The sequence below is a fragment of the Rattus norvegicus genome, chromosome 1 (genome assembly GCF_036323735.1).
Source record: "Rattus norvegicus strain BN/NHsdMcwi chromosome 1, GRCr8, whole genome shotgun sequence".
NCBI lineage: Eukaryota > Metazoa > Chordata > Mammalia > Rodentia > Muridae > Rattus > Rattus norvegicus.
In genome coordinates this window covers 162,105,062-162,131,563 of record NC_086019.1, presented here as the reverse complement: position 1 = coordinate 162,131,563, position 26,502 = coordinate 162,105,062, and positions in this window count along the sequence as shown.

Below are 26,502 nucleotides of genomic sequence, written 5' to 3'. Positions count from 1 at the left end.
ACAGGGTCACACATCAGATATCCTGCCAAGCAGACATTTACATTACAATTCATAACAGAAGCAAGACTGCAGTTATGAAGTAGTAACAAAAATCACTTTATGGTTGGGGGTCAGCACAACATGAGGAGCTGCATTAAAGGGCTGCAATGTTAGGAAGGTTGAGAACCACTGCTCTACCCTCACACAGCACAGCCTTGCATCCACAGTCTCAAGAAGCTGTCTTCTGGCTATAGGAGAGAGAAGAGACAGTGGAGAGACAGGCAGGAGAGAGACAGAGACAGAGAGACAGAGGGACAGAGACATGGAGAGAAAGACAGACAGACAGACAGACAGACAGACAGACAGACAGACAGACAGACAGACAGAGAGGAGAGACTGAGGCAGGAGACTAGGCTAGCAGATACTATGATACTGGAGCCCAGAAGACCATTCTGGCTTCCATGAACAGTTCATTGCTGCTGCCTGATTCCCACCTCCTGCCTCTGTAGCTAGAAAGAGAAGGGCTTTCACAGAAGCCTGCTCCACCTGCAGGTACCTCAGGTTCCACAGTGACCAGAGCTCATGCCCTACCTACTTTATTGTCATTCCTCCCCACATTCTCCAATGCTTATTTATTTCTGTGGTCACAGACCCCACAAATAAATGACATGACCTAAATCACCTCAGGATCTGCTTTGGAGCAGCCCAAAGGAAGATAGCCAGGGGCAGGCTGAGCCGGTGGGGTGGATGTCAAACACCGACGCAGGAAAGAGGCCATGAGAGTGGGCAGAACCGGTTGATCCTGAGAAGGCCCTTGAGTAGAAGAAGTGGGACCTGGCAATGACTAGATATAGGGGTAGTGAGAGAGAGAGGGTTTCCAAGTTGGGTGGCACCTTTCCTGCAGTAAGAGATAATGGATTCTGATGAGTTCCAGTTTTAATGAGCTTTGGATCCAATTTTAAAAATTCAACTTGGATTCAATTTTTAAAATTTTATATCTAAATTTTACATACACAGAATTATAGTTAATCCTCATAGCAACCTCATAGCAACTCAATAAGTAAGTTGATTTCGCATTTTTCAAAAGAGAAAAGCCGGATTTTATGTGACTTATAAGAGCCCCCACCTCCTGTCTGTATCACATCTTTTGAGACAGGGTAACATACAGGTGTAGTGGCCCAGCTATGATTTCATAAAAATACAAGATAATATGATGAATATAAGACTATATACTCAATTATCAGCGGACTGTCAAAGGCAGTCAAATCAAGGATTTTTAGTGACAACAAGGAAAATAGTTTAAAGTGCTTTATTAGGTTAGAATAATTAGCCCACAAAATAATGGGTGAGAACTCATTTGGGTATTAAGAATTATACTTACTTATGTCTGCATGCACATAAATAATGCATTACAACCTTAGACCACACAAGGACACAAAATCGCTAATATCATTTTTTAAGTTTAAGATAACACTCTACAAGGTAGAAATTTATCCTCAATCACTTCTGAGAGTCTGTCTTGTTGTCTCTATTCTGATAGGTAGGTCCTCAGATGTTATCTGTCTGCAGTGGTAAGCCCTAAGACAGACATCTCAGGCCTGTCTGAGCCCTGGCTGGTCAGTTCCCACTGCTCACTGCCCCAGTCATAAGGCTATTGCTTCCAAGCCATATTCTTGACTACTGCAGTGTCCTCAACTCCCAGATACACCTACTTCAAAAGTCCTGGAACCAGGGAATGTGACCTTATATGGCAAAAGGTCTGGTTAAGAGGAGACTCTTGAAGGGAGGGGCCTATCTCGAGTTACCTCAAAGGGAGCAGTCAAGAAAGAGGTTGACATACACACAGAGAAGACCCTGTGCAGAAGGCACAGGGAAACATGCAGCTGCCTAAAGAGGACTGAGAGCCACCAGGAGCCTGCAGAGGAAGGGAAACGTCTGACCCAGAGGTGTGCAGCCTGCAAACGCACTGTTTCTGCCTCTGACACCAACTGCCAGCTTGGGATACCCAGGATTATAGAAGGACACACTGCTTCAGGAATCACATGCAGCTGCCTAGCATGCAGGCTGCAGGTCACTTTACTTGTGGCGTGGGCGTTTTGCCAAGGTTCGATGTCTTTTCCCACTCTTCAGGGACTCCGAGCTTCCCTCAGCTGTTCTGAGCTTTTCCAGGGCTGGAGACATTTATGAGGCTCCTTTGGTCTGTTTCCCTGGACTCCCCTCAGCTGCCTCTGCTCTTCTGGACAGGATCTGATCATCTACCCCCAGCCTGCTCTTGGAGTCCCACAACAGCCTCTGCCTCTGGCAGCTGGTCCCCAAGTTCTCTCTCTGGGGCACAGTTTGATGGGGTGTATGATGCCAGACGCCTCACCTTTTTTCCAGCTCTCTCTCACTCGGAGTGCTGTCTGCTTTGGGGTGTGAGGTTGTCACCCTTCATCAGGCCTTCTGAATGACCGGCTGATCCTCCAACCACAGAGGCTGGGTGGGTCCAGGAAGGAACCTACCTTAGCTTAAGGCATTATTCTCAACAACGAGGAAGGCCAAGGGCATGGGGCTAAGGAGCCTGAGGAAAGGATGGAATATGTTTAATAGCTTCATTTTCTTCTGGCCATGTGCACGCGCACGTGCACACACACACACACACATACATGCATATGTACATGTACACACATACACACTGACACATATGCACAAGCACACACACATGTCCATACACACACATGCACACTCGTGGTGACAAAAATATACTACAGAACGATTAAAGTATTATCTTTGAGTTACGCATATTTTCATTCACGGTCCGTTTCTTATATATTTCCCCAAATATCTAACAGTAACAGGTCTGATTTCTGCAATTGAGGGGAGAATGTTATTTGAAAGGCAATATTTAAAGGAGGTAACATTTCAAATGTATTTTTAAAGTAGGTGTGAAAGAAAAAGCAAGCCCAGGAACCACGTCAGACTGTGTGAAGACGGTCACTCTTGCTGTGCTGCTCAACACTGTACTCTGGGTTCCCGAGCAGCCAGCCGGGAAGCGTGAGCCACACTGTGCTTATGAGACAAGCAGAGCAACTGCTCAGAAGGACGCTATTCTTAGGTCTAGAAGCAGACAGGAATGTCTGCCAAGGATCTGGGCGGGACATAGTATTAATCTTCTTTTTTCAGAGAAGAGTGAGGCAGGGTGGAGAAATCACTCAGTCATTGATACAGTTGCAAAGCGGGGGACGGTGGGGGCTGAGCCTGGGGGCCCATCAAGAAACCAAGTGGGGTGATCCTTCCAAAGCAGTGGCAAACAGGCTGACTTCTCTGTTAGAAGCTTCCCAAGGTTCCAAAGTCACTTGAGAAAAACCAACATTCCAGTGCCCTGTAATGCCTCTACTAAACTGTAACCTCGTTCAGCATGCTCCACTGACCTCAGCAACACCTCAGGAAGCCAGGTCTGCTCCACCTCAGGGACTTTGCCCTGCTGCCCCATGTGACCAAGAACACACTCTCCGAGGACCTCTGTCTCCAAATACCCTCCGCTATTTCTAGACCCTCTAAAGAGGCCTGTATTAGCCCAAAATAAATTTGCTGCCCCACTCCCATCATTCTAGCTTTAATCTATTTCCAGCCAAGGCACTTGTCACCTTCTAATGTCCACTGCTATTGGCTGTTTGTTCCCTCTACCGGAAGGCATGAAGATTATCACTGATTTCGCCCAAGCCCTGTGGACAGAACTGGTGCCTCGCAGATGATCACTGAGCATTCGTTAAATGACTGGGTGGTCAGAAAACGTTTCACACTTTGACCATACAGAGCACGTGACTCTGTTTGTCTGTGGAAAGTTGGGACACTACCATCCACAGATACTGTGATGGGTCCTGGGTTAGGAATCAGGACTAGAAATGACCCAGGTCTCAAGGACTCCTCATTCTGAGGAGGGACATATGCCAACTAACATAAGGCAGAAAGTGAGACCCGTTTTTCACTGAAGAAAGTGCCAGGATGAATTTATGTGCCAGAGTCATAATTTCATGTAAATTCTCTCACTCAATGTTTGTAGGACTCACAGATGTAGACATCAATTTGCAAGTAGGTGAACTGAGGCTCTGTGATGTACTAACCTTCCCAGAGTCAGTTAGCAATGTGTCATCCTGACCAACGGAGATCTCAGGGGTTACAGTAGAGTTGAAGGTAGGCAGGTATTAGCAGGAAGAGAGGGCAGAACTACATGACCCTGGTGTTAGGGACAGCAGGGGCCGAGGTACAGAGAAGGTGACATGGCAGTATGACCAAGGGCAGCCAGAATCAGAAAATGGCTTGTCTTCCTAGTATGTGGTCTTGACCCGTGCTAGGTGAGACAGAAGTCTGGTGCCCAGATCATTATCACAAGAAAGAATAAAGCTATAGTCACCGAAACAGCCAAGCCCTTGGGCCTGCATCCTCATTGGCAGAACTGTCCCTTTGACCTCAGCCTCCTTGTGCTTGCTCCAGTCACAGTTCCTCTGGATCTGGACGACTCTCTCCTCAGCAACCCACTGGGCACTTGATCAAAAACCTGCAGGAGTAACATTCAGGCACCATCTCTCAATTGCTGTGCGCCTAAGGGCCACTGTGAACAGGCCAGGCCCTTTTACCACGGACCCTTAGCAGCCCAAGTTTAAAAGGGGCAACTGTTCCCCCATGTTGTATTGTCTCATCTTTACATGATGGATTTTAAATTTCAACTCTTATACTATGGTATTTATAATTTATATGTGGATGGTATTTACTGAGGTTTCTTATTTAATTCCAACAATATGCATGCTCCATCTCTGTTTCACTGAGGACCTGTGATGTATGCAAGGCCACAGGTGATCAATGACTGAGATTCAGCCGTTCATTGAGCGGCTACCTGAGGCTGCCATCCCTTTAAAGGATGTTAATACATCTTCAAAGCCTCTTTCCCGGGCTGGAGAGATGGCTCAGCGGTTAAGAGCACTGCCTGCTCCTCTAGAGGTCCTGAGTTCAAATCCCGGCAACCACATGGTGACTCACAACCATCTGTAATGGGATCCGATGTCCCTTTCTGATGTGTCTGAAGACAGTGACAGTGTATGCACATACATGAAATAAATAAAATCTTAAAAAAAAAAAGCCTCTTTCCCTTTGTTTCAGCTGAAATTCTCCGGGGAAATTTAACAAGAACCAGCCAAGGTCACAGAACCATTCTGACTTACTCTTTTAGGGAATCTAGAGTAATCTTGGCTCATTGCAGTACTGAGCTGAGCATGCTCAGAAGTATTCATGTCAGCCATCTTTCCTTTCTGAACATGCTCTCTCTGACCTTGAACTGATTGATGGTTCTTGGAAATGTGCCCTCTTCCGCATGTATATTAGTATGTATAGGCTTCCCAATAAATCCCCATGCTTCCCCCTTGTTCCCAGAAAGCACTCTTTCACAAATAACCCCAATCTTTGTATTTGCTATAATGTGTCTTTCTCCTCTTACGTCCTGGTTGTGCTTTGGGGCATGGTATTCACTAAGATGGGGACCCACTGCCTTTGGTTACAACTCATCTTTCATTTTCTCTTTATTCTGAGCACTCTCCCTGTGTCACTCACAGGAGGCATGGCTGGGGCTTAAAGCCGGCTTCCTGACTCTTAGCTTATTCCTTCATGAAGCATTCAAATTCTACCTCAAGTAAAATTTGAGACTTCTATGTTGGGAGTTTTATCTATGACTTAACCTTTAATTCTTACAACAGTGCATTGCAGGAACCTGCTTATTATTATTATTATTTTTTTTCAGGAAAGGAAGCAGGGATTAAGAAGAGGAAAGCAGTTTGACTAAGACCCCAACGCCCCCCTCCCTATTGCAGGGGGTTGCGGGGAGAGCGGATCCCAGGACCTGAAATCCCTGAATCCCCACATCCAGTGTCACAATCCATTCTTACTTCCTCTCCCTTGTCACCTCCTGCTTGGCTTTTCTTATAACCCACCTGTCCTGGGTGCTAATTCCTCCCAGATGTCTAATAGCCTAGCAGGCAGATAAAGGTGCTTGAGGAATGCAGTCCCCTGGGGGAAATCAGCCTAGTAAGGGGTTGCTCCCAGGCCAGGACACCAGGGCAATAAGGGACAGGAAGAGGCCCAGGCTGCCTATACAGGATGGAGGTGTGACATTGCTAGGTAGAAAAGGCGCAGATGACCTTACCCATGAGTCATAGCTGCCCCACTACTGCCTCAGCAAAGCAATGTTAGGAAAGTGTGAGTCTGGCCCATGCCCACAGACCTTTGTGGAGCCTGACCAGTGGGGGAAGTGTGAAGGAGACAGCCAGGCAGGATTCAGGCTTCTCAGGGCAGGGAAAGGACTTGGGGAAACTAAGAGCCACCCTTTGCCAGGCTGCAGGAGGGGAAGGCCTGGGTAGAGGGAGGGTATAGCTGGTTCAACAGGAGTATGGAGGGAGGAAGGAGCCTAGGAAGTCGCAAAAAGCAAAGTCCAGGAGGCATAGACTGAGAGGGCAGTGCAGAGAAACAGCAGGTGGAAGACAGGGACAGCAGAAATGGTTCTGTGGATAAAGTGCTGGCGGTGTAAGCAGGAACCTGAGTTCAAGGCCCAGAACCGACAGAAAGCCAGAATCAGGAGCCCCATACTTGTGCTTGTCAAGTTCCTACAATGATGCAGAAGGGCAGAGGCAGGAAACCAGAAGCCCTCAGGCCATGTAGCCTGGCCTGAGGCAAGAGACAAACAACAGATCCTCTCTCAGACAAGGTGGAAGGTGAGGATTGATACTCAAGATTGTCCTCTGGCCTCCACGGTTCTCTCTCTCTCTCTCTCTCTCTCTCTCTCTCTCTCTCTTTGTGTGTGTGTGTGTGTGTGTGTGTGTGTGTGTGAAAGAGAGAGAGAGAAGAGGAAGAGGAGGAGGAGGAAGAGGAGGGGGAGGAGGAGGAAGAGGAGGGGGAGGAGGAGGAAGAGGAGGGGGAGGAGGAGGAAGAGGAGGGGGAGGAAGAGGAAGGGGAGGAAGAGGAAGAAGGAGAGGAGGAGGAGGAGGAGAAGGAGGAGGAGGAGGAAGAAGAGGAAGAAGAAATAACAAGGCCAAGACAGAGACAGACACAAAGGGCAGACCCAGAGTCTGAAGGGCACCAAGACTACCAAGGAGACAAATCAGAGGAGGGGAGAAGGCTGTCTCCCAGGAACAGCTCTTCAACTGGCTGCACTGCCTGCCTGCTGGACTCTGGAAAAGAACAAAGGCCATTCTCACAGGCTCCCTCCAGACTGAGGGCTGAGGAGAGAGCTGGGCAGATGCCTCACACAGAAGAGGATTCAACAGAGGCCTGAGTACTGAGTGCAGGGAGGCACAGCAGATCTACGACTCTGGTCTAAGACTGAGCCTGGGGCATAGAGGATTTAGCAGTCTTGGCTGGGTCTCTCTCTCTCTCTCTCTCTCTCTCTCTCTCTCTCTCTCTCTCTCTCTCTCACACACACACACACACACACACACACACACACAAACACACACACACACACACACACACACACACACACACACACTCCCCCCTGTCTCTGACAGGATCTGGCTTCAAACTTGCTTTGCTCATATGTTGAAGTGCTGTACAACTGGGCTACATTTCCAGCCCTCAGCCCCTAGCCCCAGCTCTTTACAGATCAAAACTAAGGTCCGGGTTGGGAAGAGGAGAACATGCTGAAGTCATACTTTTTCAGGCCTCCTATAAACGAAGCCCTACTTACCCAGGCATCTGTTTGATGCATGGTTATCCATTAAGCCATCCTTAACAACTTTGCCGTGAACTGAGTATCATGGTAAATGCTGAGGGGACATCAGGTAGTCTCAGTTCACAGTCAGAGGGCAGAGGCAGGCGTCACTGCACACTAAGTGCCACCATAAAGGATAGCTAGGCTAGGGGAAGTCTGTCTGGACACGGGGTAGCTTCCGGAGGAAGACACCAAAGGCTAACCTGAAAGTGGAGTAGGAAGTAATCCGGAGGGGGAAAATGGGAAACCACGAGAGGCAGAGAAAACAGAGGAAGCCAAGCATTTGGCAGAGGCGTTACAAGATTCAGCTCACTGCTCTGATGCACAAGGAAGCTGTAATTATGTTATTACTAATGTGACTTTTCTCCCGAACTCCTCCCTGTCTCTTCCTTAGGTTGACAGGGAAGACTTACATCATGTTACTGAGTATATTTTTAAAAGCTCAGTCTGCGAAGATCTTTTTATGTACCCAGGTACCACGCTGCCTTGTATCTAACTATGAAGCTGGATGTGTAGCTCAGGTTGGGAGAGTGCGTGCCTTGCATGCTTGAGGCCCTGGATTCAGGCCCTGGCACTGGAGACAACCGGGCACAGTGGCCCCAGCATTTGGAAGTAGAGGCGGGAGAATCAGAATTTCAAGAATGGTTGACCTTGTCTACATAGGAATTTTGAGGCTAGCCTTGGCTACATGAGACTCTGCCTAAAAAATTAAAACTAAATGACTAAGGCCATCACTTTTGTCAACCTTCAGGCAGTGTTGGTTCTACTTGAGTGTGGGGAAATGTTGAGGGTAAGTGGGGTCTGTTGGGGGCTTGGATACCTAAGTAGGAAGGTTACTCTGAAGAGGCAATGCTCATCGATGTCCTCTGCCTCTACAGGTCAAACTCCCACCTGTCCAGTCACAAGGCTCCTCGGGAGGGTTCCCAACTCATGAACTTGGGGGTCTTTTTAGCCAGTTCAGGAATGCCTCTGCCTGAGCTGCCTATACTTGAGCTCTGAGAGTCTGAGCTCTCCTGGGCACTTGCCCAGGCCTCTCCCTCAGCCTTCACTGCTCCATCCCTTACTCAGCTTCTAGTACATTTGGAGCATTGGACAGGACAGGCAGGCAAATAAGCACAGGCCTTCACCCTCGGACAACACTTGCACGGACGCCTTGCTCTGTTGCTGTGTGGAATCATGAGCGTGCCAGATTTCCTTTTCCTTTTCTTTTCTCTCTCTCCCTCTCTCCCTCTCTCCCTCTCCCCCTCTCCCTTCCTCCCTGTCTCTCTCTCTCTCTCTCTTTCTCTCCCCCAAGATGAGCCTTCTCTGTGTAGCCTTGACTGTCCTGGAACTCCCTCTGAAACCCACACTGGCTCTGGTTTCTCCCAATTGTCAGTGTAATGAACAGTGTTTCAGGAAACTTCTCTGTGCATGCATCCAGGTGTTTCTTCAGTGGGTAGATGCCTGGGGGTGAATTGCTGGGGTAAATACCATATATTTTAAATTCCAGTAGAATGTGTCTGATGGTCTCCAAAAAAGTTGTTCCAACTTACATGGCCAGCAATGCTTTTTATTTCTCCAAGCTGTATTTTATTTTTAATTACGTGTCTCTGTATGGGTATGTACACATGAGTGTGGGCACCCACACCCCACAGGGACTAAGTTATGACACGTTGTGAGCCGCCCTATGCGGATTCTGGAAACTGAACTTGGGTCCCACGGAAGAGTAGAGGGCTCTCAGTTGATGAGCAGCCTTTCTAGTCCCCACATTATATAGCAACTCTTGTCAACACTAGGTATTGCTATGAGTTGGTTGTGGTTTGGTCTTCAGTGGTTCATGAAAAATTAGCCATTACTATAATAATACTGAGAGATGGGATGGACCTTTCAGAGATGGGTCCTTAGGTCACTCAACCGCTGTGTTTGGAAAGAATTTAAGCAAACCTCATTTAGAACCCTCTCTGGCTTCCTGTCTGAGAAGCTGGTCACTTCTCCCCATCCACCTTGCAGCCACTGTGACATTATCTACCAAAAAGCTTTTACCAGAGCTGAGTTCATACTGGCTGGGGGACCCGTGAGCCCCCAGAACTGTGAGCTAAACTAATTTCTGTATATAAACTGAGTCCTATGAAAAGCCTTGTGTGTTTTGCTATCATAATGGATGCAGATATCATCAATAGTCTGTCAGTCTCTCAGATGAGAACTGATTTCAATCGATGGTATTTCAGAGTTTCACCCCCTGACAAGCAGCATGGAGGACATGGTCGCATGTGTGAACCCTTCCTGCTCCTTCTATGGCTTTCCTATTTGAATGCTTTGCCCAGCTCTCTGGTTTGGTTTACTGGGTTAGGGGGTTGTTTGCTTGTTTGTTTATAGGAATCCTTTCCAGTTTTCAGACTACTTTTTCTTATGTATGAGGAAGCACTTCCCCTTTTCATTTTTAAAAACATTATTCTAAATTTTAAAACATTATTAAAATTTTTATCCAAAATTTTAATACAATGTATTTTGAGCTGTTTCCCCTCCACCAACTTCCTCCCAAATCCTCCCCACCTCCTTCTCCCTCCCCCACCCTCCAATAATGTACACTGGGTGTCTGGGCTCCAGTAGCTCTGGCCACTGTCACACCTCCCTCAACATGGGGTAATGTCACACAGAAACAAGTTCAGCCACCTGAAGCAGGCCTTTTTCCAGATCGCCACGGGCATCTCAGGACTTGACCCACCACCTAGACACCAGGTACAGACCAGGCTGCACATTTGGGTTTCTTGCCTGGCAGCCCTGCCTGCTTGACCCAAGGTCCTAGCTCTCCTGTGGGGTGGAGGAAGGCACCATCATCTTCTCACAGTTAAGATTCCTGTTCCCTTTTCTCCTCTGGGTCATCGCAGGGGTCTGGAGGTTGTTTATTTTGAGCCTATGAAACATTCTAATTACACCCAAATTATAGCCCCTTTCCTGACCACACTGCTGACCCACCCAGTCATGGCGTTCTGCCATGACTCCCTCCAACAGTTGCGAAGGACGGCTGTGTCGGTCACCAGCTGGGAACATACATCCTATGAGTGGGTCTGGCTCCCCTCAGCAATCAGGGGTCAAAATTCCCAGGTACCCATAAGTTGTCAGGTGGTTCTCAGTGTGTCACTGCTCCACCATCGCCTTCCTCAGGACCTTTACTCCCCTGGGCAGGGCAGGAGCCATGATAATCAGCAACACTGCAAGGAAAACCACGCCAAGGACTCTGAGGCCAGGTTCAGTCATAACTCTCTCATTAAGGAAGACATTTCCCAAAGTGTATGCCTAGGGCGTGGGGAGAATCGCTGATGATGTGGCTAAGTTGGTAGAGTGCCAGCCTAGCACACATGAAGCTCCGAGTTCAGTCTCCAGCGCCATATAAACTAGGTGTGGTGGCTCGTGCCTGTCATTCGAGCCTTTGGGAGGTAGCTATATTGCTGTACGGTGGATTCAAGGTTAGCTTGGGCTACCTGAGATATTGCTGAGAGGGGCAGGAGAAGAGGAGGAGGAGGAGGGAGAGGAAAGAAAGACCATAAAGTGGCATTTTTAATATGCTTCTCTTATAGTCATGCCCCCACTTAGATTCTAGAATGATCAGTAAACATAACCAGACACCCTAAGTAGCTACCAGTGCAAGAAGGATGGGAGGTGTTCTCCATAGATCCTTAGGCCCAAGATAGCACCATTTACATTCTCTCTCTCTCTCTCTCTCTCTCTCTCTCTCTCTCTCTCTCTCTCGCACACACACAGTTTCTAAGTGTAATAAAATTGGTCTTTAAATTCTTTAAAAATAACACTGTCTCTGTTCTTAACATGTATAATTTTTTTCTTGTCATTATTTTCTAATCGAGGCACCATGATAACTGATTCTGTGGCTTTTACTCTGTCTTAAGTTTTCACCCAGAGGCGGTTTAAAGTAGGTGCTCTGTCTGAACAGTTTGTGTGCATGCCATTGAATATGAGAGACTGGGGCGTGCACGGACTTGGGTATTCATGCAGGGTCCTAAATCAAATCCTCTGTAGACAAAGAGAGGTAGCTGTACTCTACTCCCCTCTGAATGTGATCGTTTTACGGCTTTTTCCTAAAAATGTAGGCACAGTATCTGGGCAGAGGGAGAAGAGGAGGGTGGTAGGGGAGAGAGGCTGAGTAAAAAACAAAACATGACAGTTCACGCCTGTGAAATGTCACAATGGACTCCACTTTGCATGCTACCTTTAAACGTTAATTTAAAAATACAGATAATCAGCCCTCTTTTTAATTTGTATGAATTAGCTTCTTGTTGGATGCCTTTATGGCGTGAAGACCATGGCAACCAGACTACTTTGGTTTTTCAGGGACTTCCTGACTCTGAATGGCAAAATCCTGCATTAACTTTTGTGTATAAAAGCGTTCCTCACTCCCTCTATGCCACCCTGCTTCTTTCAGTGAAGTGAGGTCAGGCGCATGAGTCTGCATAGTTTACTTTTCATGACTTAGTGATATTTACCCTGTCCCAGGCTCTGGCCCCAGGGATACCTGAACAAGGGCATTACACACAGTCCCTCTAGGATGACACTCGGAGCCGTGAGTAGGACAGGTGATCCACACTGTTCAGATGCCAGAATGGAGGTAAGAAATGAGCACCCGGCTGAGGTGGGACACTAACTCCCCAGGGAGTTGAGAACATCAGAAAGATCTCTGGGAGTTGGTCGATGGAGTGTTGGAGTGTGATTTGAGTCAAGAAGGAGGAAGCAGTGGGCCTGGGTTTGGGTGACCTCCCTCTTTACAGGCTGAGTCTACAGAGCGTGGGGACATCGAGTGGGGTTGTCCTGAAGCTGCTGACAATGTGTCTGAAGTCAGACAGGCAGCATAGTGGACGTGAGAGAATGGAGGGTGGATGGATGGAAGGAAGGAAGGTAGGCACAGAGCCATTGTAAGACGGGAGCCTCAGAAAGGAGACTCTGTGAGGTGACCATCTGAAGGAGGAGGACACTGAGCCTCTAGGAGGGCAGTGAACCTGGGTCCCACAGAGAGCAACCAGTGCTCTTGACTGCTAAGCCATCTCTCCAGCCCAACTAGTGATGGTTTTGCTCTGACAAAAAAGAGATTGTGTTTGCTCTGAATGACCCAGATGATCCCCTCAGCTCCCCCAACCCAGCAAAGCCTCCCTAGTGGCCAAAAGGGCCCTTCACCCCGAGATACCCACAGGCCCTGGAAAAAATACAGGGCTGGGAGTCTGCTGGCTTGGAGTCACTGAAACAGCCTTCTCTAAGGCTTCCTCTTGGGGCCCCTTGTTGGGACCGCACACCTTGACTTGGAGACCGATGGGGCCAGCGGTCTCTGGCTTGATTCTGATTTTATGCAGTGTTGTTCCTGCACGAGCACATACTTCTACTCACTCACAGGCAAACACTGCTCGCTCTGATCCTCAGTGTCAGCTCACAAGCTCACACACTCACAGACAAGAACATCACTCAAGAAGTGACCTGCTGCCAGACGAGTTAGGGGATGCAGGAGCGAAGAGGTTAGAGCAGGATACAGGACTCTGCTGTGTGGGGAATATCTTGGTCCTGAGCAAATGGAGCTGTACTTTCAGATCTGCTCTCATTGCAGCAGAGAAGCAGCTCTGGCTTCAAAGGCTGTGACCTTTCTGACTTTGGGGCTAGACAGAGGGCTGGCCTGCATCAGGGCTAGGCCCAGAAGAGCATCCTTAGTGTCTGACTTCTGTTGCTGGCTGGCAGGGCTCTGGGTTGTTGTGCACTGAGCTAAGGGTTTTCACGGCCCTTCTGCCTGGAGGCATCTATGCTGTGGAAGGAGGCAGGGGTGGTATGCCAGGCCATTGCCCTGAGTGACTATCTCCATGATAGCATTCCCACAAGGCAAGCTTAGCTGCCAGTTTTTCCCCTGGCATCTGCTGAACCCACGATTCCAATGAGCAGAGCCTTTCGGAGTCAGGTATAGAGGACCTGGGCCGTGAATTTCTGGGAATCACACAGATCATGAAAAAAGACATCCAAGTGTGCTGACGGATGAAATCTTGCAGGAAATGACGTTGACAGCCTAGTAGTGGAGGGAGACTACAGAGGAAAGTTGGGGGAAACAAGAGAATGTGTGGGGAAAGACTAATAAAACATCATATTTTCTCCTACATGCAGAATCTAGGTATAAATATACATTGTGTGAGAGCAAAGGGGGTCCATTTGGTAGAAAGAAGGCTAGCAGGGATGGGTGTCGGAAGAATAGGAGAGGGTGAGGAGGGTCATGAATATAAGCCAAATGCAATATCACACATGTGTAAAAATGTCATAATAAGGGGTTGGGGATTTAGCTCAGTGGTAGAGCGCTTGCCTAGGAAGCGCAAGGCCCTGGGTTTGGTCCCCAGCTCCGAAAAAAAGAACCAAAAAAAAATTGTCATAATAGGTGCCACAATAGCAACACTAATGAAAGTAAAAACTAACAGAAAAAGGTACTAACCTAAACAGTAAAACAAACAAAAACAAACAAACAACAGCAAAATCTGGACTTGAGTGAGATGGCAGTCCAGAGTCGAATCCCCCACACCTCCACCTAGCCAGATCCTAGCTGCGTAAGCTTCGAGCACTGATGTTTTCAGACACCAAGTGTAGGGGTGGGTGTATCCAAACGGCAGAACCCTCACTTCTCGCAGATCCCCGAGTGGGCTCCCAGAGGCCCCCACTGTGCTTGGAACCCTCGGATGAGTGCTGCCAGCATCGTTAACCTCACAGCAAGTCTGAGCAGCAGGGGTAATGAGCTCTGATGGGCTCCGGTGTGGTAATTAAGTCAAAGTGGAAAGGAGCAGGATAATTGAGGGTAAGGAAGCAGGGAAGGAACTTTAGGTCCTGAAGGAAATCAGAAGTTGGGGAGGCATTCAAGCAGGGGCTGGCTAACGGCTCTGGGGGAAGACACCGGCAGGGGGGGAATGCATTCCACTTTGGTTTTCTCCAAGACAAGTGAACCTCAGAATCCCATGGGTTAGCACTTCTGTGCAACTAAGGTTTGAGACCCAGAGGGAGGTCCAGCTCCTCTGAGGGTGCCCTGCTAAGCTTGAACTGATGACAAGCTTCTGATAATGGCCTCATCCGACACCCCCTGCACCTTAGGGTTCTGAAGTCCAAAGGCTGTTATATGACTTGCTCCCCTGTGGCTGGGGATTTGTTTCCTCATGAAGTCCCAGATGGGCTCCATGCAGAGCCCTTCCTCAGCAAGACTACAGCTTCCTGTCTCCAAAGTCACATGTAACCTCAAGATTTGTTAGCCACTGGGTGAATTCAGCAGATGGGTTTCTGCTGGTTGGATGGTGTCCATGTCCTCTGATGTCTGCTGTCAGATCCACACAGAAAGCAGCCCTGATGGCCTCTTGAGGCATGAACTCAACGGCTGTTAGTTCCTGTGCAGGTCAAGGGCAGTGCTGAGCCCATGGCTTCTAGTCCTAAACACCCAGAGTACAGGGTGCCAAAGAGGGTTCCCTGGAGTGCTCAGTGAATGAACAAAAGCAACCGTGTCTGCACCTGGAATAATACCCTTTGCCCTAACAGAGCAGAGCCAGCACGCAATGCCAGGAGAGGCATGCAAGGTGGGTAGATAGACCGGGGCGTGGGGCAGATGATGTGTGTGGGCAGGTGAATCATGTCCTTCCAGACCAGCTCTCCTCCTCTCTCCAGTTTCCCTCTGCACTCAGAGACCATGCTGAATAGGTTCCGGGGCCCTTTGACCTCTGCCTAGATCCAGCAAAGAGGAACCCAGCAGGACATGGGACAGAAGGAGAGTCTTGTTTCCAGAATTTCTACACAGTTCCTTGGCCTGGCCACACCCCTTGACACAGGGCACATTTCCTATTGGGCATCCCTCTCTGTGTAACTGGCTCTTCTGCACTTTTTTGGGCTCTGGGTAACATCAGTCTAGCTGTGCTCGATCAGGTCGTCACGAGCCTGGGTGGTCTCCCTTCATACTCTCCGATCCTCGTTTTTCCTACTTGTCCATTTTTATTTCCTTTTAGTTTCTTGCAGACAGTCTCCCTCTATATGACCTGGGTTAACCTTCTGGTTCATGAACTTTAGGTTGCTGAAGCTGAGGAAAATGTCTGGGCTCATATCTTACCTAATGTGGTCAGCCAGCCACAGAAGAAATAGCCCGGGCTATCCTCAACCAGCAATCCTCCTGCTTCAGCCTTCAAAGTGCTGGGATTACAAATGTAAGTAAAGATGCCTGGCTTTAATAGTCCCAAGTTAATAAAGCCCACCCTGAAACATTCCAGTTTTTAAATAAATGAGTTTCCCAGTGCAGTCCTGCCTGGCTGCTGCACATGGTAACTGACTGGCTCAGGGTGGCCAGAAGTCACCACTGTGATATGGATAGAGGCCCAAGTGGGTTTTTTTAACCTTTTATTTATTCTTTGTGAGTTTCACATCATGTACCCCAATCCCACTCACCTCCCCGTCCCGTCAATATCTACTGTCTACCCTTGCCTGCCAAAATAAAAATAAAATAAGATAGAATAAAAAAAAAAACTGTCATGGAGGCTGTAGGGTGTCAGTGTGGCACACAATGTACCCTTTTGTCCACATATCTTTACTTGCAAATGTTCATTGCAATGAGTCATTGGTCTGCTTCAAGGCATCTGGCTTCTGTTACACTATCAATACTGGGTCCTCGCTGGATCTCCTGCTGTCTCCCTGTGTCTTGGAGATCCTGCAGCTTTGGCACTGCGGGCCTAGTCCTTTCACACATGTAAGCCGATTATAGACAGGGTAAAGTTGGGGTGCACCAACTCAGAGCCCTGGGTCTGGGCCTGGGTGGTAGCTGGGTGGTCAGCCTGCCAGCTCGCCTGTGCTGTGCCCCCAGGGCGAGCGCTCCTGCACTGCCCTGGCTGTTAGGCTTCAGACCCAGGACAAGGAGCTGAGGTACATATTTTACATACTGAAGCAGACCTGGCCTCCGGGTTCTCCCAGCATCCCTCAGTCCCAACATGGCATACCCCACCCCAACTTTCCAGTCCAGGGGCTGGGCTGCCCTTCCCTATATAATCCAGACATCTTTTTCCTTCTCTCCCTGGGCACACTTTCTCTCTTTCTCTTCCCCAGCCCCCGTCTCTCTCTCCCCATGGCAATGTCTCTGACCTTGTTCCTTGGGACCACTGAACTCACCCACCTGAGGGCAGACTCCCAGTCAATCTGTGTTTGTGCATTTTAATCTGCCTTGAGTTGACTCATTTCACCACAGAAATAACTTATCACTGGTTAGCTCACCCAGTGCCACATCCAACAAGGGTCAGGGTCAGCTCTCCTGATATGTCCTCGGGGCCAGCTCCCCTGCACCTCTGTCACTAGGGCCAGCTCTACTGTGCTGCTCAGGTGAAGTGCAGGGCCTGCTCTCCAGAATGCTGCAGCAGGTGAGAGATGTGACCAGCTCTTCCCGCATAGCCTGGGTGCCAGCTCACCTGTCTGCTGCAGGTGGCAAGTGTCGAGATAAGGAAAGCATCTATCCTTTGCCTGGGACACCCCGTGACAGAAGAGAGGCCAGGTCAGGCAAGGTTCAGGGCTCACTCTCCTGAGTGCTACAGACAGTGAGGGGTGGGAGGACCAAGGTGTCAGGATTCACTTCCTGGCTCTAGTCTATGTGCATACTTGGGAAAGCCTGGTAATGCCTTTAAGGATTCCTTCTTCGGGTGTGAAAGTGGGAATTGAAATGGGACTCCCTTGCTCAACAGGGCTTCAGGGAGCAGCAAGAGCTAAGCATCCTGCTTGACACAGTGAGTGCCATCGTTGCTTTTGTGGATGGCTGACCACATGGTAAGATAAAAGCCCACAATGCCTCCCTTAGCTTCAGCCGCCTGAAGGTCATGAACAAAGAGGCCAACCCAGGTCCTGCATTGTTCCCAGGTTCCCTCTGCCATATATGTAGTATTTTGTACTATGTGTGTGTGTGTGTGTGTGTGTGTGTGTGTGTGTGTGTGTGTGTGTGTGCGCGCGTGCATGTATGTGTTCTGGGAGTCTTAGAATGTACTTCTGAGGGGGTTGCTATATTTACAGTGTCGCTGAGGTATGATCTCCCCTGGGCCCAAGTTGGTGCAGGGGTTGGGTGCTAAATGGACAATGACAGTGTAGTAAGACAGAGAGGACAACAGATGAGACCTGCCATGACACACAGAGAGTTACTTTTTGATTATTGTGACAAAATGCAATGACCGAGGCAACTTACAGAAGAGTTTATTGCTTACAGTTTTAGAGAATTAGAGTCCATGACCATCATGGTGGGGAACATGACTTCAGATAGGCAGAACTGGCATGAGAATGGTAGCTAAGAGCTCCCACAAGGCATAGAGAGAGAGAACTAACTGGAAAGGTCATGGATTTTGGAACCTGAAAGTCCACCCCAGTGACACCTTCCTTCAACAAGGCAACACTTTCTAATCCTTCCCAAATGGTTCCACCAACTAGAAGTGAAGTATTCAAACTCCTGAACCCATGGGAACATTCCCATGCAAGCCATCACAGATGCTGTCACGTGGTGTGGTTGATGGACAAAAGAGGGAAGATCCAAGCCCAGCAATGGTGGTGCATGCCTTTAATCCCAGCACTCAGGAGACAAAAGCAGGAGACTTCTGTGAGTTTGAGGCCAGCATGGTCTACAGAGCCGGTTCCAAAGCTACACAGAGAAATCCTGTCTTGAAGAAACCAAAAACCAAAACCAAACAAACAAAAGCAAACGAAGGAAGGCCCTTGACAGGAATTAGAGAGAATTCTTCTTGGGTCATCAGGTCTCTGAGACACAAGAACCTTCCCAGATCTAGAATATTCTGTTTTACCATGGTTCCAGATGGGATCTAGCTACCAAAAGAACATTTTTGACATTTGCTCAACTTTAACCAAGGCCATCCTAGTTTTCATACTGAGTCCTGCTTAGGATCTGGGAGAGTGTTGGCCATGGAGACTAGAGGAGGGATACCCAGCTGCAGGCTCTGGCTTCTTCCGTAGGGCCTGCCACAGTCTTGGGTATGATCAGGGAGGTTCGAGCTATGACAAGTTTTAAAACACGTTCTGTTTTGTTTCAAACCTCCATGAGAAGGTGATTTTAGAAGCTAGCTCTGTACTCTTTCCGAAGTTCTCAGTCACGATTTTGTCTCTTCTTATCTACCAGGCTGTGGTCGTCAAAAAAAGGAACCAGTCCCCTGTAGCCACCCATGGAAGCAGAAGTGATTGCATGCAGAGTTAGAGATGCCAAGCTTTCGTGAGTATCCACAGTGTGCCAGCGGGCATGTGTTCATATTAATGAACACGATCGTTAATTGGACCAACTCAGGCCCACTGTGTGCCTCCCACAATGCTGCTTTCTCTATATTCTCCCAAGAACTTTGTAAGGAAGGACTCATTATTTCAAAATGAAGGAAATGGAAGCCGAGAGAAGGGTTACTTGCCAAAGTTTCCCAGCAAGTCCAGAGTTCAAGGAGCCAGACCTTGAACTCAAGTCTGTTTCCAAATTCCCTCAATCCCCTGGCCCGATGCCACAACTCACATTGATTGAGGCATGGACAGGCACCTGGCTGCTGGTTGGGACACTCAAGCTAGAACATGCTGTACACCAGAGTACTGGGTGGCCTTGGGCAGGTTCTTGTCCTCCCTAGACCTCACATGTCCATGTTGAAGTGATGGCTTGAACACACTGTCCAGCTGTGACTAACTCGGACCTGTGTGTGAACGAGCAAGGTTGGGACCAGTCCAAGGTGAGGAGAGCAAACCATGGACACCCTGACTCGGCATAGCAGGGCTTTCTGTCACTCACTGTGGTGCTTGTTAGATCCCGTCAGGCGGGTAGTCCATGCAGGGTGCACTAAGTGCAGAAGGATAGCTCACTTTCTGGGTGAGGCACAGACAGACATCACGGGAGAGGCTAGCATCATGCTATTCACAACCGTATGTAATCTAAAGTTTATAAATTATTTCTGGAAGTTTCCCTGTAAAATTACTGGTTTTGTATTTTGTTTGTTTGTTTGTTTTGTTTTTTTTGAGACAAGGTCTCATGTAGTTCAGGTTGCCCTTGAACTTGTGATCCTCCTGCCCTTGAACTCCCCAGTGCCATGGTTATAGGAGTGTTCCACCATACCTTGCTTTCATTTAATATATTTGGATTGTGGTAGACAGTAGGTCACTGAAGCCATGGAACACAAAACCATAGAGAATGGAGGTTACAGTCCTTTGCAGCTCAACATAAAAGGTCAGGCTCTACAAAAACACTTTGAGAAAAAGATGCTTGAAGATAGACCATTTCCCTGCAGGGCACAGGTTGGAAATGACTGGCCCAAAGTGAGGTAGGTTTAGGGGGCCCACTCTTGACTGTGGAGGTGCCATCCCCTGAAGAGACCACTGCTGCACTGCTACAGAGTCCTTCCCATATGTGTCAGGGTTTCAACCAGGAGCTGGAGGGATTCCCAGGCCTGGAAATTCCTGCTAAGATAATCCCACTCCACCCTAAGTCCCCATAAACTGGTCATTCTCTGCTCTGTTTCTTGGAAGAAGTTGGCTTGTGATCAAAAATTCTGGAGTTCATCATAGGAAGTGGCCATTCAAGCAAGGAGAAAGGACTCTGATTAAAGAGCCAAGAATTCTGGATCCCGATTTCCCCTCCAGCAATTACAAGCATGTGTCAGACGAGCCTGGATCGACTCCAGCTCTGTCTTTGGGCACTGCCTGGTTCCGGACAAGGCGGGAACCTCACTGAGCCCTGGCTTCCTCTTTATGACTAGGGACTGAGGTATCTGTCTAGCAGGTTCTTGGGAGGATTTCAGAGGGAGCAACTGGGCTTGTGGTACGTTGGCGTGCAAGGACACTTACTGCCTTGGGAATAGCTGCTACATGCAAATGTCCCTCTACCCGACCCCGCAAGGTTCAACAACCAAAGGGTTAACAACTAGCCCACCCTACTCTCCAAGACCCTTGGTCTTTCTGATTGCTAATAAACTCAATGGGTAAACGAATGTTCTATAAACCACCAGTTACTGTCATCCCACCTCCACACATACCCAGGTCACACCATCTCCTACATACTTCCAGGGTCTCTTCACCCAGATCTCTGGTAGCCATGATGCTCACTGAGCTGAGTCTGTTGTTGAATCTTTCCTGTCATCCCAGGCAGGATGGCTGGGGCAGGATCCCAGACAGCTCCACCTTGCCCTGATGTTCCAAGGCTCCCAGATCCTTTCCAGACTCAGTGTCCCCACCCGCACTCCCTGTTCTCTGAGTCCCTACAGATCAATCCCCTCCTTCTGCCCCCTCTCGCTCACATCTTTTTTTTTCCTAGATTGAAACAATCAAATCCTCCCTGACTGCCAGATTCCAATGTGTCCTGCCAGAGCATCCCCTCACTCTGGACAGAAATGCCTTCAGAAAGAAGGGTCTCTCATCACCCCTCAATGAGATGCCACCCATCATGGAGACCCCTGCATGATGGTTGTTACAGGTGGAGCTCTTGAGGACGGAGATCAAGAGGGAGACTTGCTGGTAGAATGTTCTTTGGGGAAGTTCTCTCAAGATCTGCCTCAGAAGCAGGACTGGGCAGAGGGACAAACTGGACTTCCAGGTAAACCCCTCAAAGGCCTTTGCCTGCTCCTCCCAGAGGTCTGGAGCTGGCATGGCTTGTGTGTTTGGTGGTGTGTGTGTGTGTGTGTGTGTGTGTGTGTGTGTGTGTGTGTGTGTGTGTGCGCGCGCGCGCGCACGTATGTTTGTGAGCTCTCACCAGTCTTTTATGTGAATATCAGAGCACATGTTGTAGGTTTTGTTTCTCTCCTTTACCTTATGGGTCCTAGGGATTGATTTCAGGTTGTCGGACTTGGCAGCAAACATCAGTTCACTACTAAGACATCGTACAGCACCCCCCTCCCCGATTTAGTATTGGAGCTCAGGTCTTTCACCAAACATGGCACTCACTAATTTGGATGGGTTGACTGGCCAGTGAGTTACAACCCACCTGCCTTTATCTCCTCAGCTCTAGGCTTACACACGGCTGCCTCTGGGCCTGGATGTTACACTGGGGATCCAAACCTAAGTTGTTTTTGTTTTTGTTTTTTCAGTCTGGCACAGTAAGGACTTTACACATTGAGCCATCCCCCAGCCTCTATAATGGTTTCTTGTGATTATCCCAAATTGAGGGAAGAGCCCTGGGCAACACCCCACCCCATCCCCCACACCACGTGATGGGGAGACAGTGGCAGTGGGGAACATTAACCACAGATTCTACCACCGGAAATCTCAGCAACCAAGGAAGGAGTGACACAGCCTGGGGTTCGGGGGCATCTGGGCTGCACCCAAGGCGTCCACCACAAAAGTGCTTCGGGTTGAGGAGCTGTTTGGGATGTCTGTTGTATAACGTACGAAAGAGCTTGGTGTGGCCTGCAAGCTGGGTCGTGAATCATTTAGTACCCTAGACTCTTCGAGATCTGACCCAAACATCCCCATGTCCCTGCTGCCCCTCGCCCCCACCCGTGTAACGGTATTGTGCCTCTTCCCACGTCTGGCAGGTTATTTCACACCCCTCTACTTTTGCTCCTGTTACTTTGCCTGCCAGGAAGGCCTTTAAAACAGAAAAGAGAAATCCTGTTCGCTAGGCCAATTCCCACTCCCCCATCATACTGCAGCCAAGCACTGCCTCCCCTGGGCAGTTCTTAGTTCTTTCAAAGCTGATGCTGCCACATGCTCAGGGCACAGCCACTGGGTGCTGTTTGAGGACCAGTATCTGGCTCCCTCCCAATTCAGAGGGCAGGCCCTGGCTACTTGGTTTCTCTGGACGTGTTTGTACATGTGGAATGTCTTGGGTAGGTACCCAGGAAGATGCACAGGGTGGAGTCCGGAAGTGTCACGGATGGCATCATCCTTCTCCCTTTCTTTGTCATTACAACACCATCGTTACATTGTCATGACCATGAACGCTGACTACCTCCCAGGCTTGGCGCCATGTGTGTTACAAACATGCTTCCAATTAGTCCCTATTTTATTCCAGTCATTAATAACCCTCCATCAATAGGTACTGTCATTATCACTGTTTTACAGGATGGAAGCTGGGGCTGGCTAGCAGTGGGCGTGTCCAAGGACACCCTCCATCGACACACTATCGGGCAGACAGCCACAGTGACCTCAGCCCTTCTGAGTCCCTCCCGCTTGCATCACTGTCTGCTTTTCTAAATGATCTGAGATGCAGGGTAGACCTACCAGAGGAGCAGCCTTGGAGGGGGTGAGGCAGACCATTCAGAACCACATTCCCTTCCAGACCCAACCAAGACAGGGCTTGAGTCATCTACAGTCACTGTTGCTCTGAGTGCTTGTCCCAGCCTCATGTCTGCAAACCTGCAATCTGACAGCTCGCAGAGAAGACTTGCTGAGGATGTTGGTCAGTTGATAGAGTGTTTGCCTAGTATGCACCAAGCCTTTCATTTAATGCCCTGTACCGCATAAAATCCGGTGTGGCAGTATATTTTGTACCCAGCATTCCAGAAGTGGAGGTAGGAAGATCACAAGTCCAAGGCTATCCTTGGCTATCTAAACAGCAAGCTTAAGGCTAGCCTGTCTCAAAAACAAGCAAACAAACAAACCCAAAAGGGAAGAGACCTTTTCAAGAACGCACTGCCTATCCATCTATAGTCAGGGCCGGAGTCTGGAATCCCAGGCCAGAGTTCTGCCAAGCTAACTCCAAGAAAAGAATATTCTGAGGGTGCTGGGCAGAGATCTCCTCACTCACCAAAACTGATGGTAAGCCCCAGAATCTTCCAGAGACCCCAGGAATGAGGCCTTTGACCCCAAGATCAGCCTCACAGTCAGATGGTTAATGGAAAGCCCCATTCTGTCTCTTCTGACTTAAATAATGCACAATTATCCAGGGATAGACCTGGGATGCAGCAGACCCCCAAACCCAGCCGCAGTGGCAATAAATACAGAATGAGGGACAGCAGAGCCGGGAAGTGGCTTTTACCCAGATCTATTTAGGTAAGGATCCTTCATGCTGGCTGTGTAAATTTTGGAGCAAAATCTGATTGATCAAGCCTCAGTCTTCTCCTCTACACAATGGGAATAAGAACTATTATCTGGTAGTGTTGCCAACAACAGTTACTGAGGAAAACAATGGCAGTGTTCAGTAGGGTCACAAGGTCTGGGCTAAGAAGAAGCTCTGGGTGGCAGCTGCTCTTTTATTTCATTTGGAGCGGACAGAGATGGTGGGTTCCAGGTCGTGGAACAGAGTAGTTCCAGTCCCCACTGGACAGGACTGAGTTTTCTATGTCTCTGGAGTCCAGAACAAAGGGAGAAAGTTTCCCATCCCTGAAGCCAAGGAAGCGATGGTGTAACTGTCTATCAGGTGAGAAGGGCAGGGAGGAAGCAGAAGAATTCCTGAGGTCACCAGGAGCATCAATGACAAACCTAGAAAATGACCAGCAGCTATATCTTCAGCCAAGCAAAGCAGAAAGAATCCCTCCCCAAATCTGCTGGGGTGAGAGGACAGTGTATACCAAATGCTGTCCCTGCCTCACCTCCAGTTGCCCAAACATCAGCTCTGGTAGGCAAGACTGGCAAAGCCCTGATGGCCTTCAGCTGCCTGTCTGAGGAGGAAACTGGATTCAGGACAGGTGTAGCTACTCCAGGAAGCTACTGAAGCCACACTGGCTGAGCTGGGCCTATACCCCAGCCTCAGAGACGAAGAGACAGAGACACCAGCTCAGGAGACTAAGCTCACCTAGGAAATTCTGTCTGGGCAGACACGTGGTAATGGTTGGCTGCCCCTGGACAGCCCTCACTCTCAATCAGGGGAAGGCCTCTGAGGGCCCAGAGAAGTCACAGGCTGAATTTGTACATTTCAAAGCTGGGTCCCACCAGATCCCAGCCTAGCACATTCCTGTACCATACCCTGTACACAGCAACACACATCTGTAACACCAGCAACATACGCCTGCAAACACCACACAAGCACTTCCCAACCTCTGCCTTTGCATATACTGTTCTCTGCTGAGAAGCTGCCCTTATCTGGCCCCTCTAATTCTTGGTAACCTATGTTCTCTCAGCAGGGTTCCCTGTTCCCTAAAGCCTAAAGCCATCAGCTGCCACCAGCTCTCATGCCCTCAGCCTGGGGCCTCTTTCCCTCTGTCAAGGAGCAGGTCATGTTAACAATCAGTGTGTCTCTTTCCTGCATCAGATGGAAGTCTCTAGAAAACAGAACTGGCTTCTGACTTAAAGCAACAGTCCCAAACGTAATAAAGCCTAACTACAAAGGATCTACAGTTTCTTCCCTCTCTCTTGCTCTTCCTCCCCCAAAGACTGACTGAAATCCTACTATGTACCAGGCTGTAGGGAGCCAGTAAACACTTGTACGGAATATGAATTGTTTGACACATGCAGGGCCATGACAAGGACCAGTTCCTCGGTCCCATGGGAGTAGCAAAGCCTCGAGTGTGAATATTGACATTGTGTACAGAAAATGTTCACCATAGCTGTCTGCCCCCACCAAGATGTTTCCAGCCGGAAGACTGCTCTCCCACAGACTGCTCTTATCAGGTTAGCTAGACCTGCCTCCTGCCTCAGCTCCTCATCATAAACCCCGCCTCCTTGTTTATCTTTATGGAATAACTCCACCCTTTTGGTTATCTGAATGCAATAACCCTGCCTTCTTGTTTATCTGTATGCAATAACTCTGTCTCCTCGCATATCTGTATCAATAACCCTACCTTCCTGGTCAAGTGTATATAGTAAACTAAGCCTAGGGTGCTATGGCTTCTCCATTTGAGAGCCCGGATCACTCAACCCCAGCGTTTCTGTGTCCATATGTCTGTCCTTCCTTCATTTTCCTTATCACCGCTAATAGGCAGTTCAGGGCCCAAGTCTTGCAAGGGCTCAGCACCCGGCAACTCCTGGGGCAGGAGATGGAACAGTGACCAACACAAAGTTCATGCTACACGATCATCATTCTTCTCGGGGAAAGGGGCAGGGAGACCACTGAAAACATGAAAATGCCAACAAGTTTCGGTGGAAACAAATGCTAGAAAGTACTAGCTCACTGAGGGAGCCAAGGGCTTCAGGGCGGGAGCTGAGGGCTGTTACCTATGCTCTCAGGCTGCCAAGAGCTGCAGGGGGCATGTTTTAGGAAGGAAGCTCTGGTCGATGGATGTGCCAGACAGCTTTCCTGCCCACAGGCACACTTCCTGGCTCTCCAGGAATTTGACTCAGAACAGTTCTAAGCAGTCAGTTGTGTACTGGTCACAATAGATGCCATTATGGAAGGCCTTGGGAGCGCTATGGGTGGAGATGACCTTCCCATTACAGAAGCCTCCGTCTATCCATCTGGGCCCGACTAGTCTCCACTGAAGGAAGGCTCAGCGTCACACAGCCTACACAGCCCATCAGTGGCCCTGCTGGGATTTGACTCCTGGATCCCACGGTCTCCCTACCCCAAGCCCTGTAACTTCCCCAAGGCTTGGAGTGACTTGTAAACAGTCTGGTAGTGGGAAGAGTGTGACACTAAGGTGCTGATCCCAGCCAAGACTGCAGCGTGGGGGGTCCCCTAGCTCCTGTCTCTGTGGCCTCTCTACCACTCCCTGGCAACCGTGCCTTATACCAAGATGGCCTATGAACCAGGGCAGGTTTGCTGTGAACTTGGGCATAGGTAAAGTCCACTATGTACCCAGCTCCCAACCAACCTGGCTGGAAGCCAGTCCCGAGGCCAGGGCTGGGCGAACACAGGGTTGGTTGCCAATCTGGGCTGTAGATGAGGGTGGAGTCAAGGGTAGGGTGCCCTGGATCCATGCTGACACAGGATGACTCTGCAATATCCC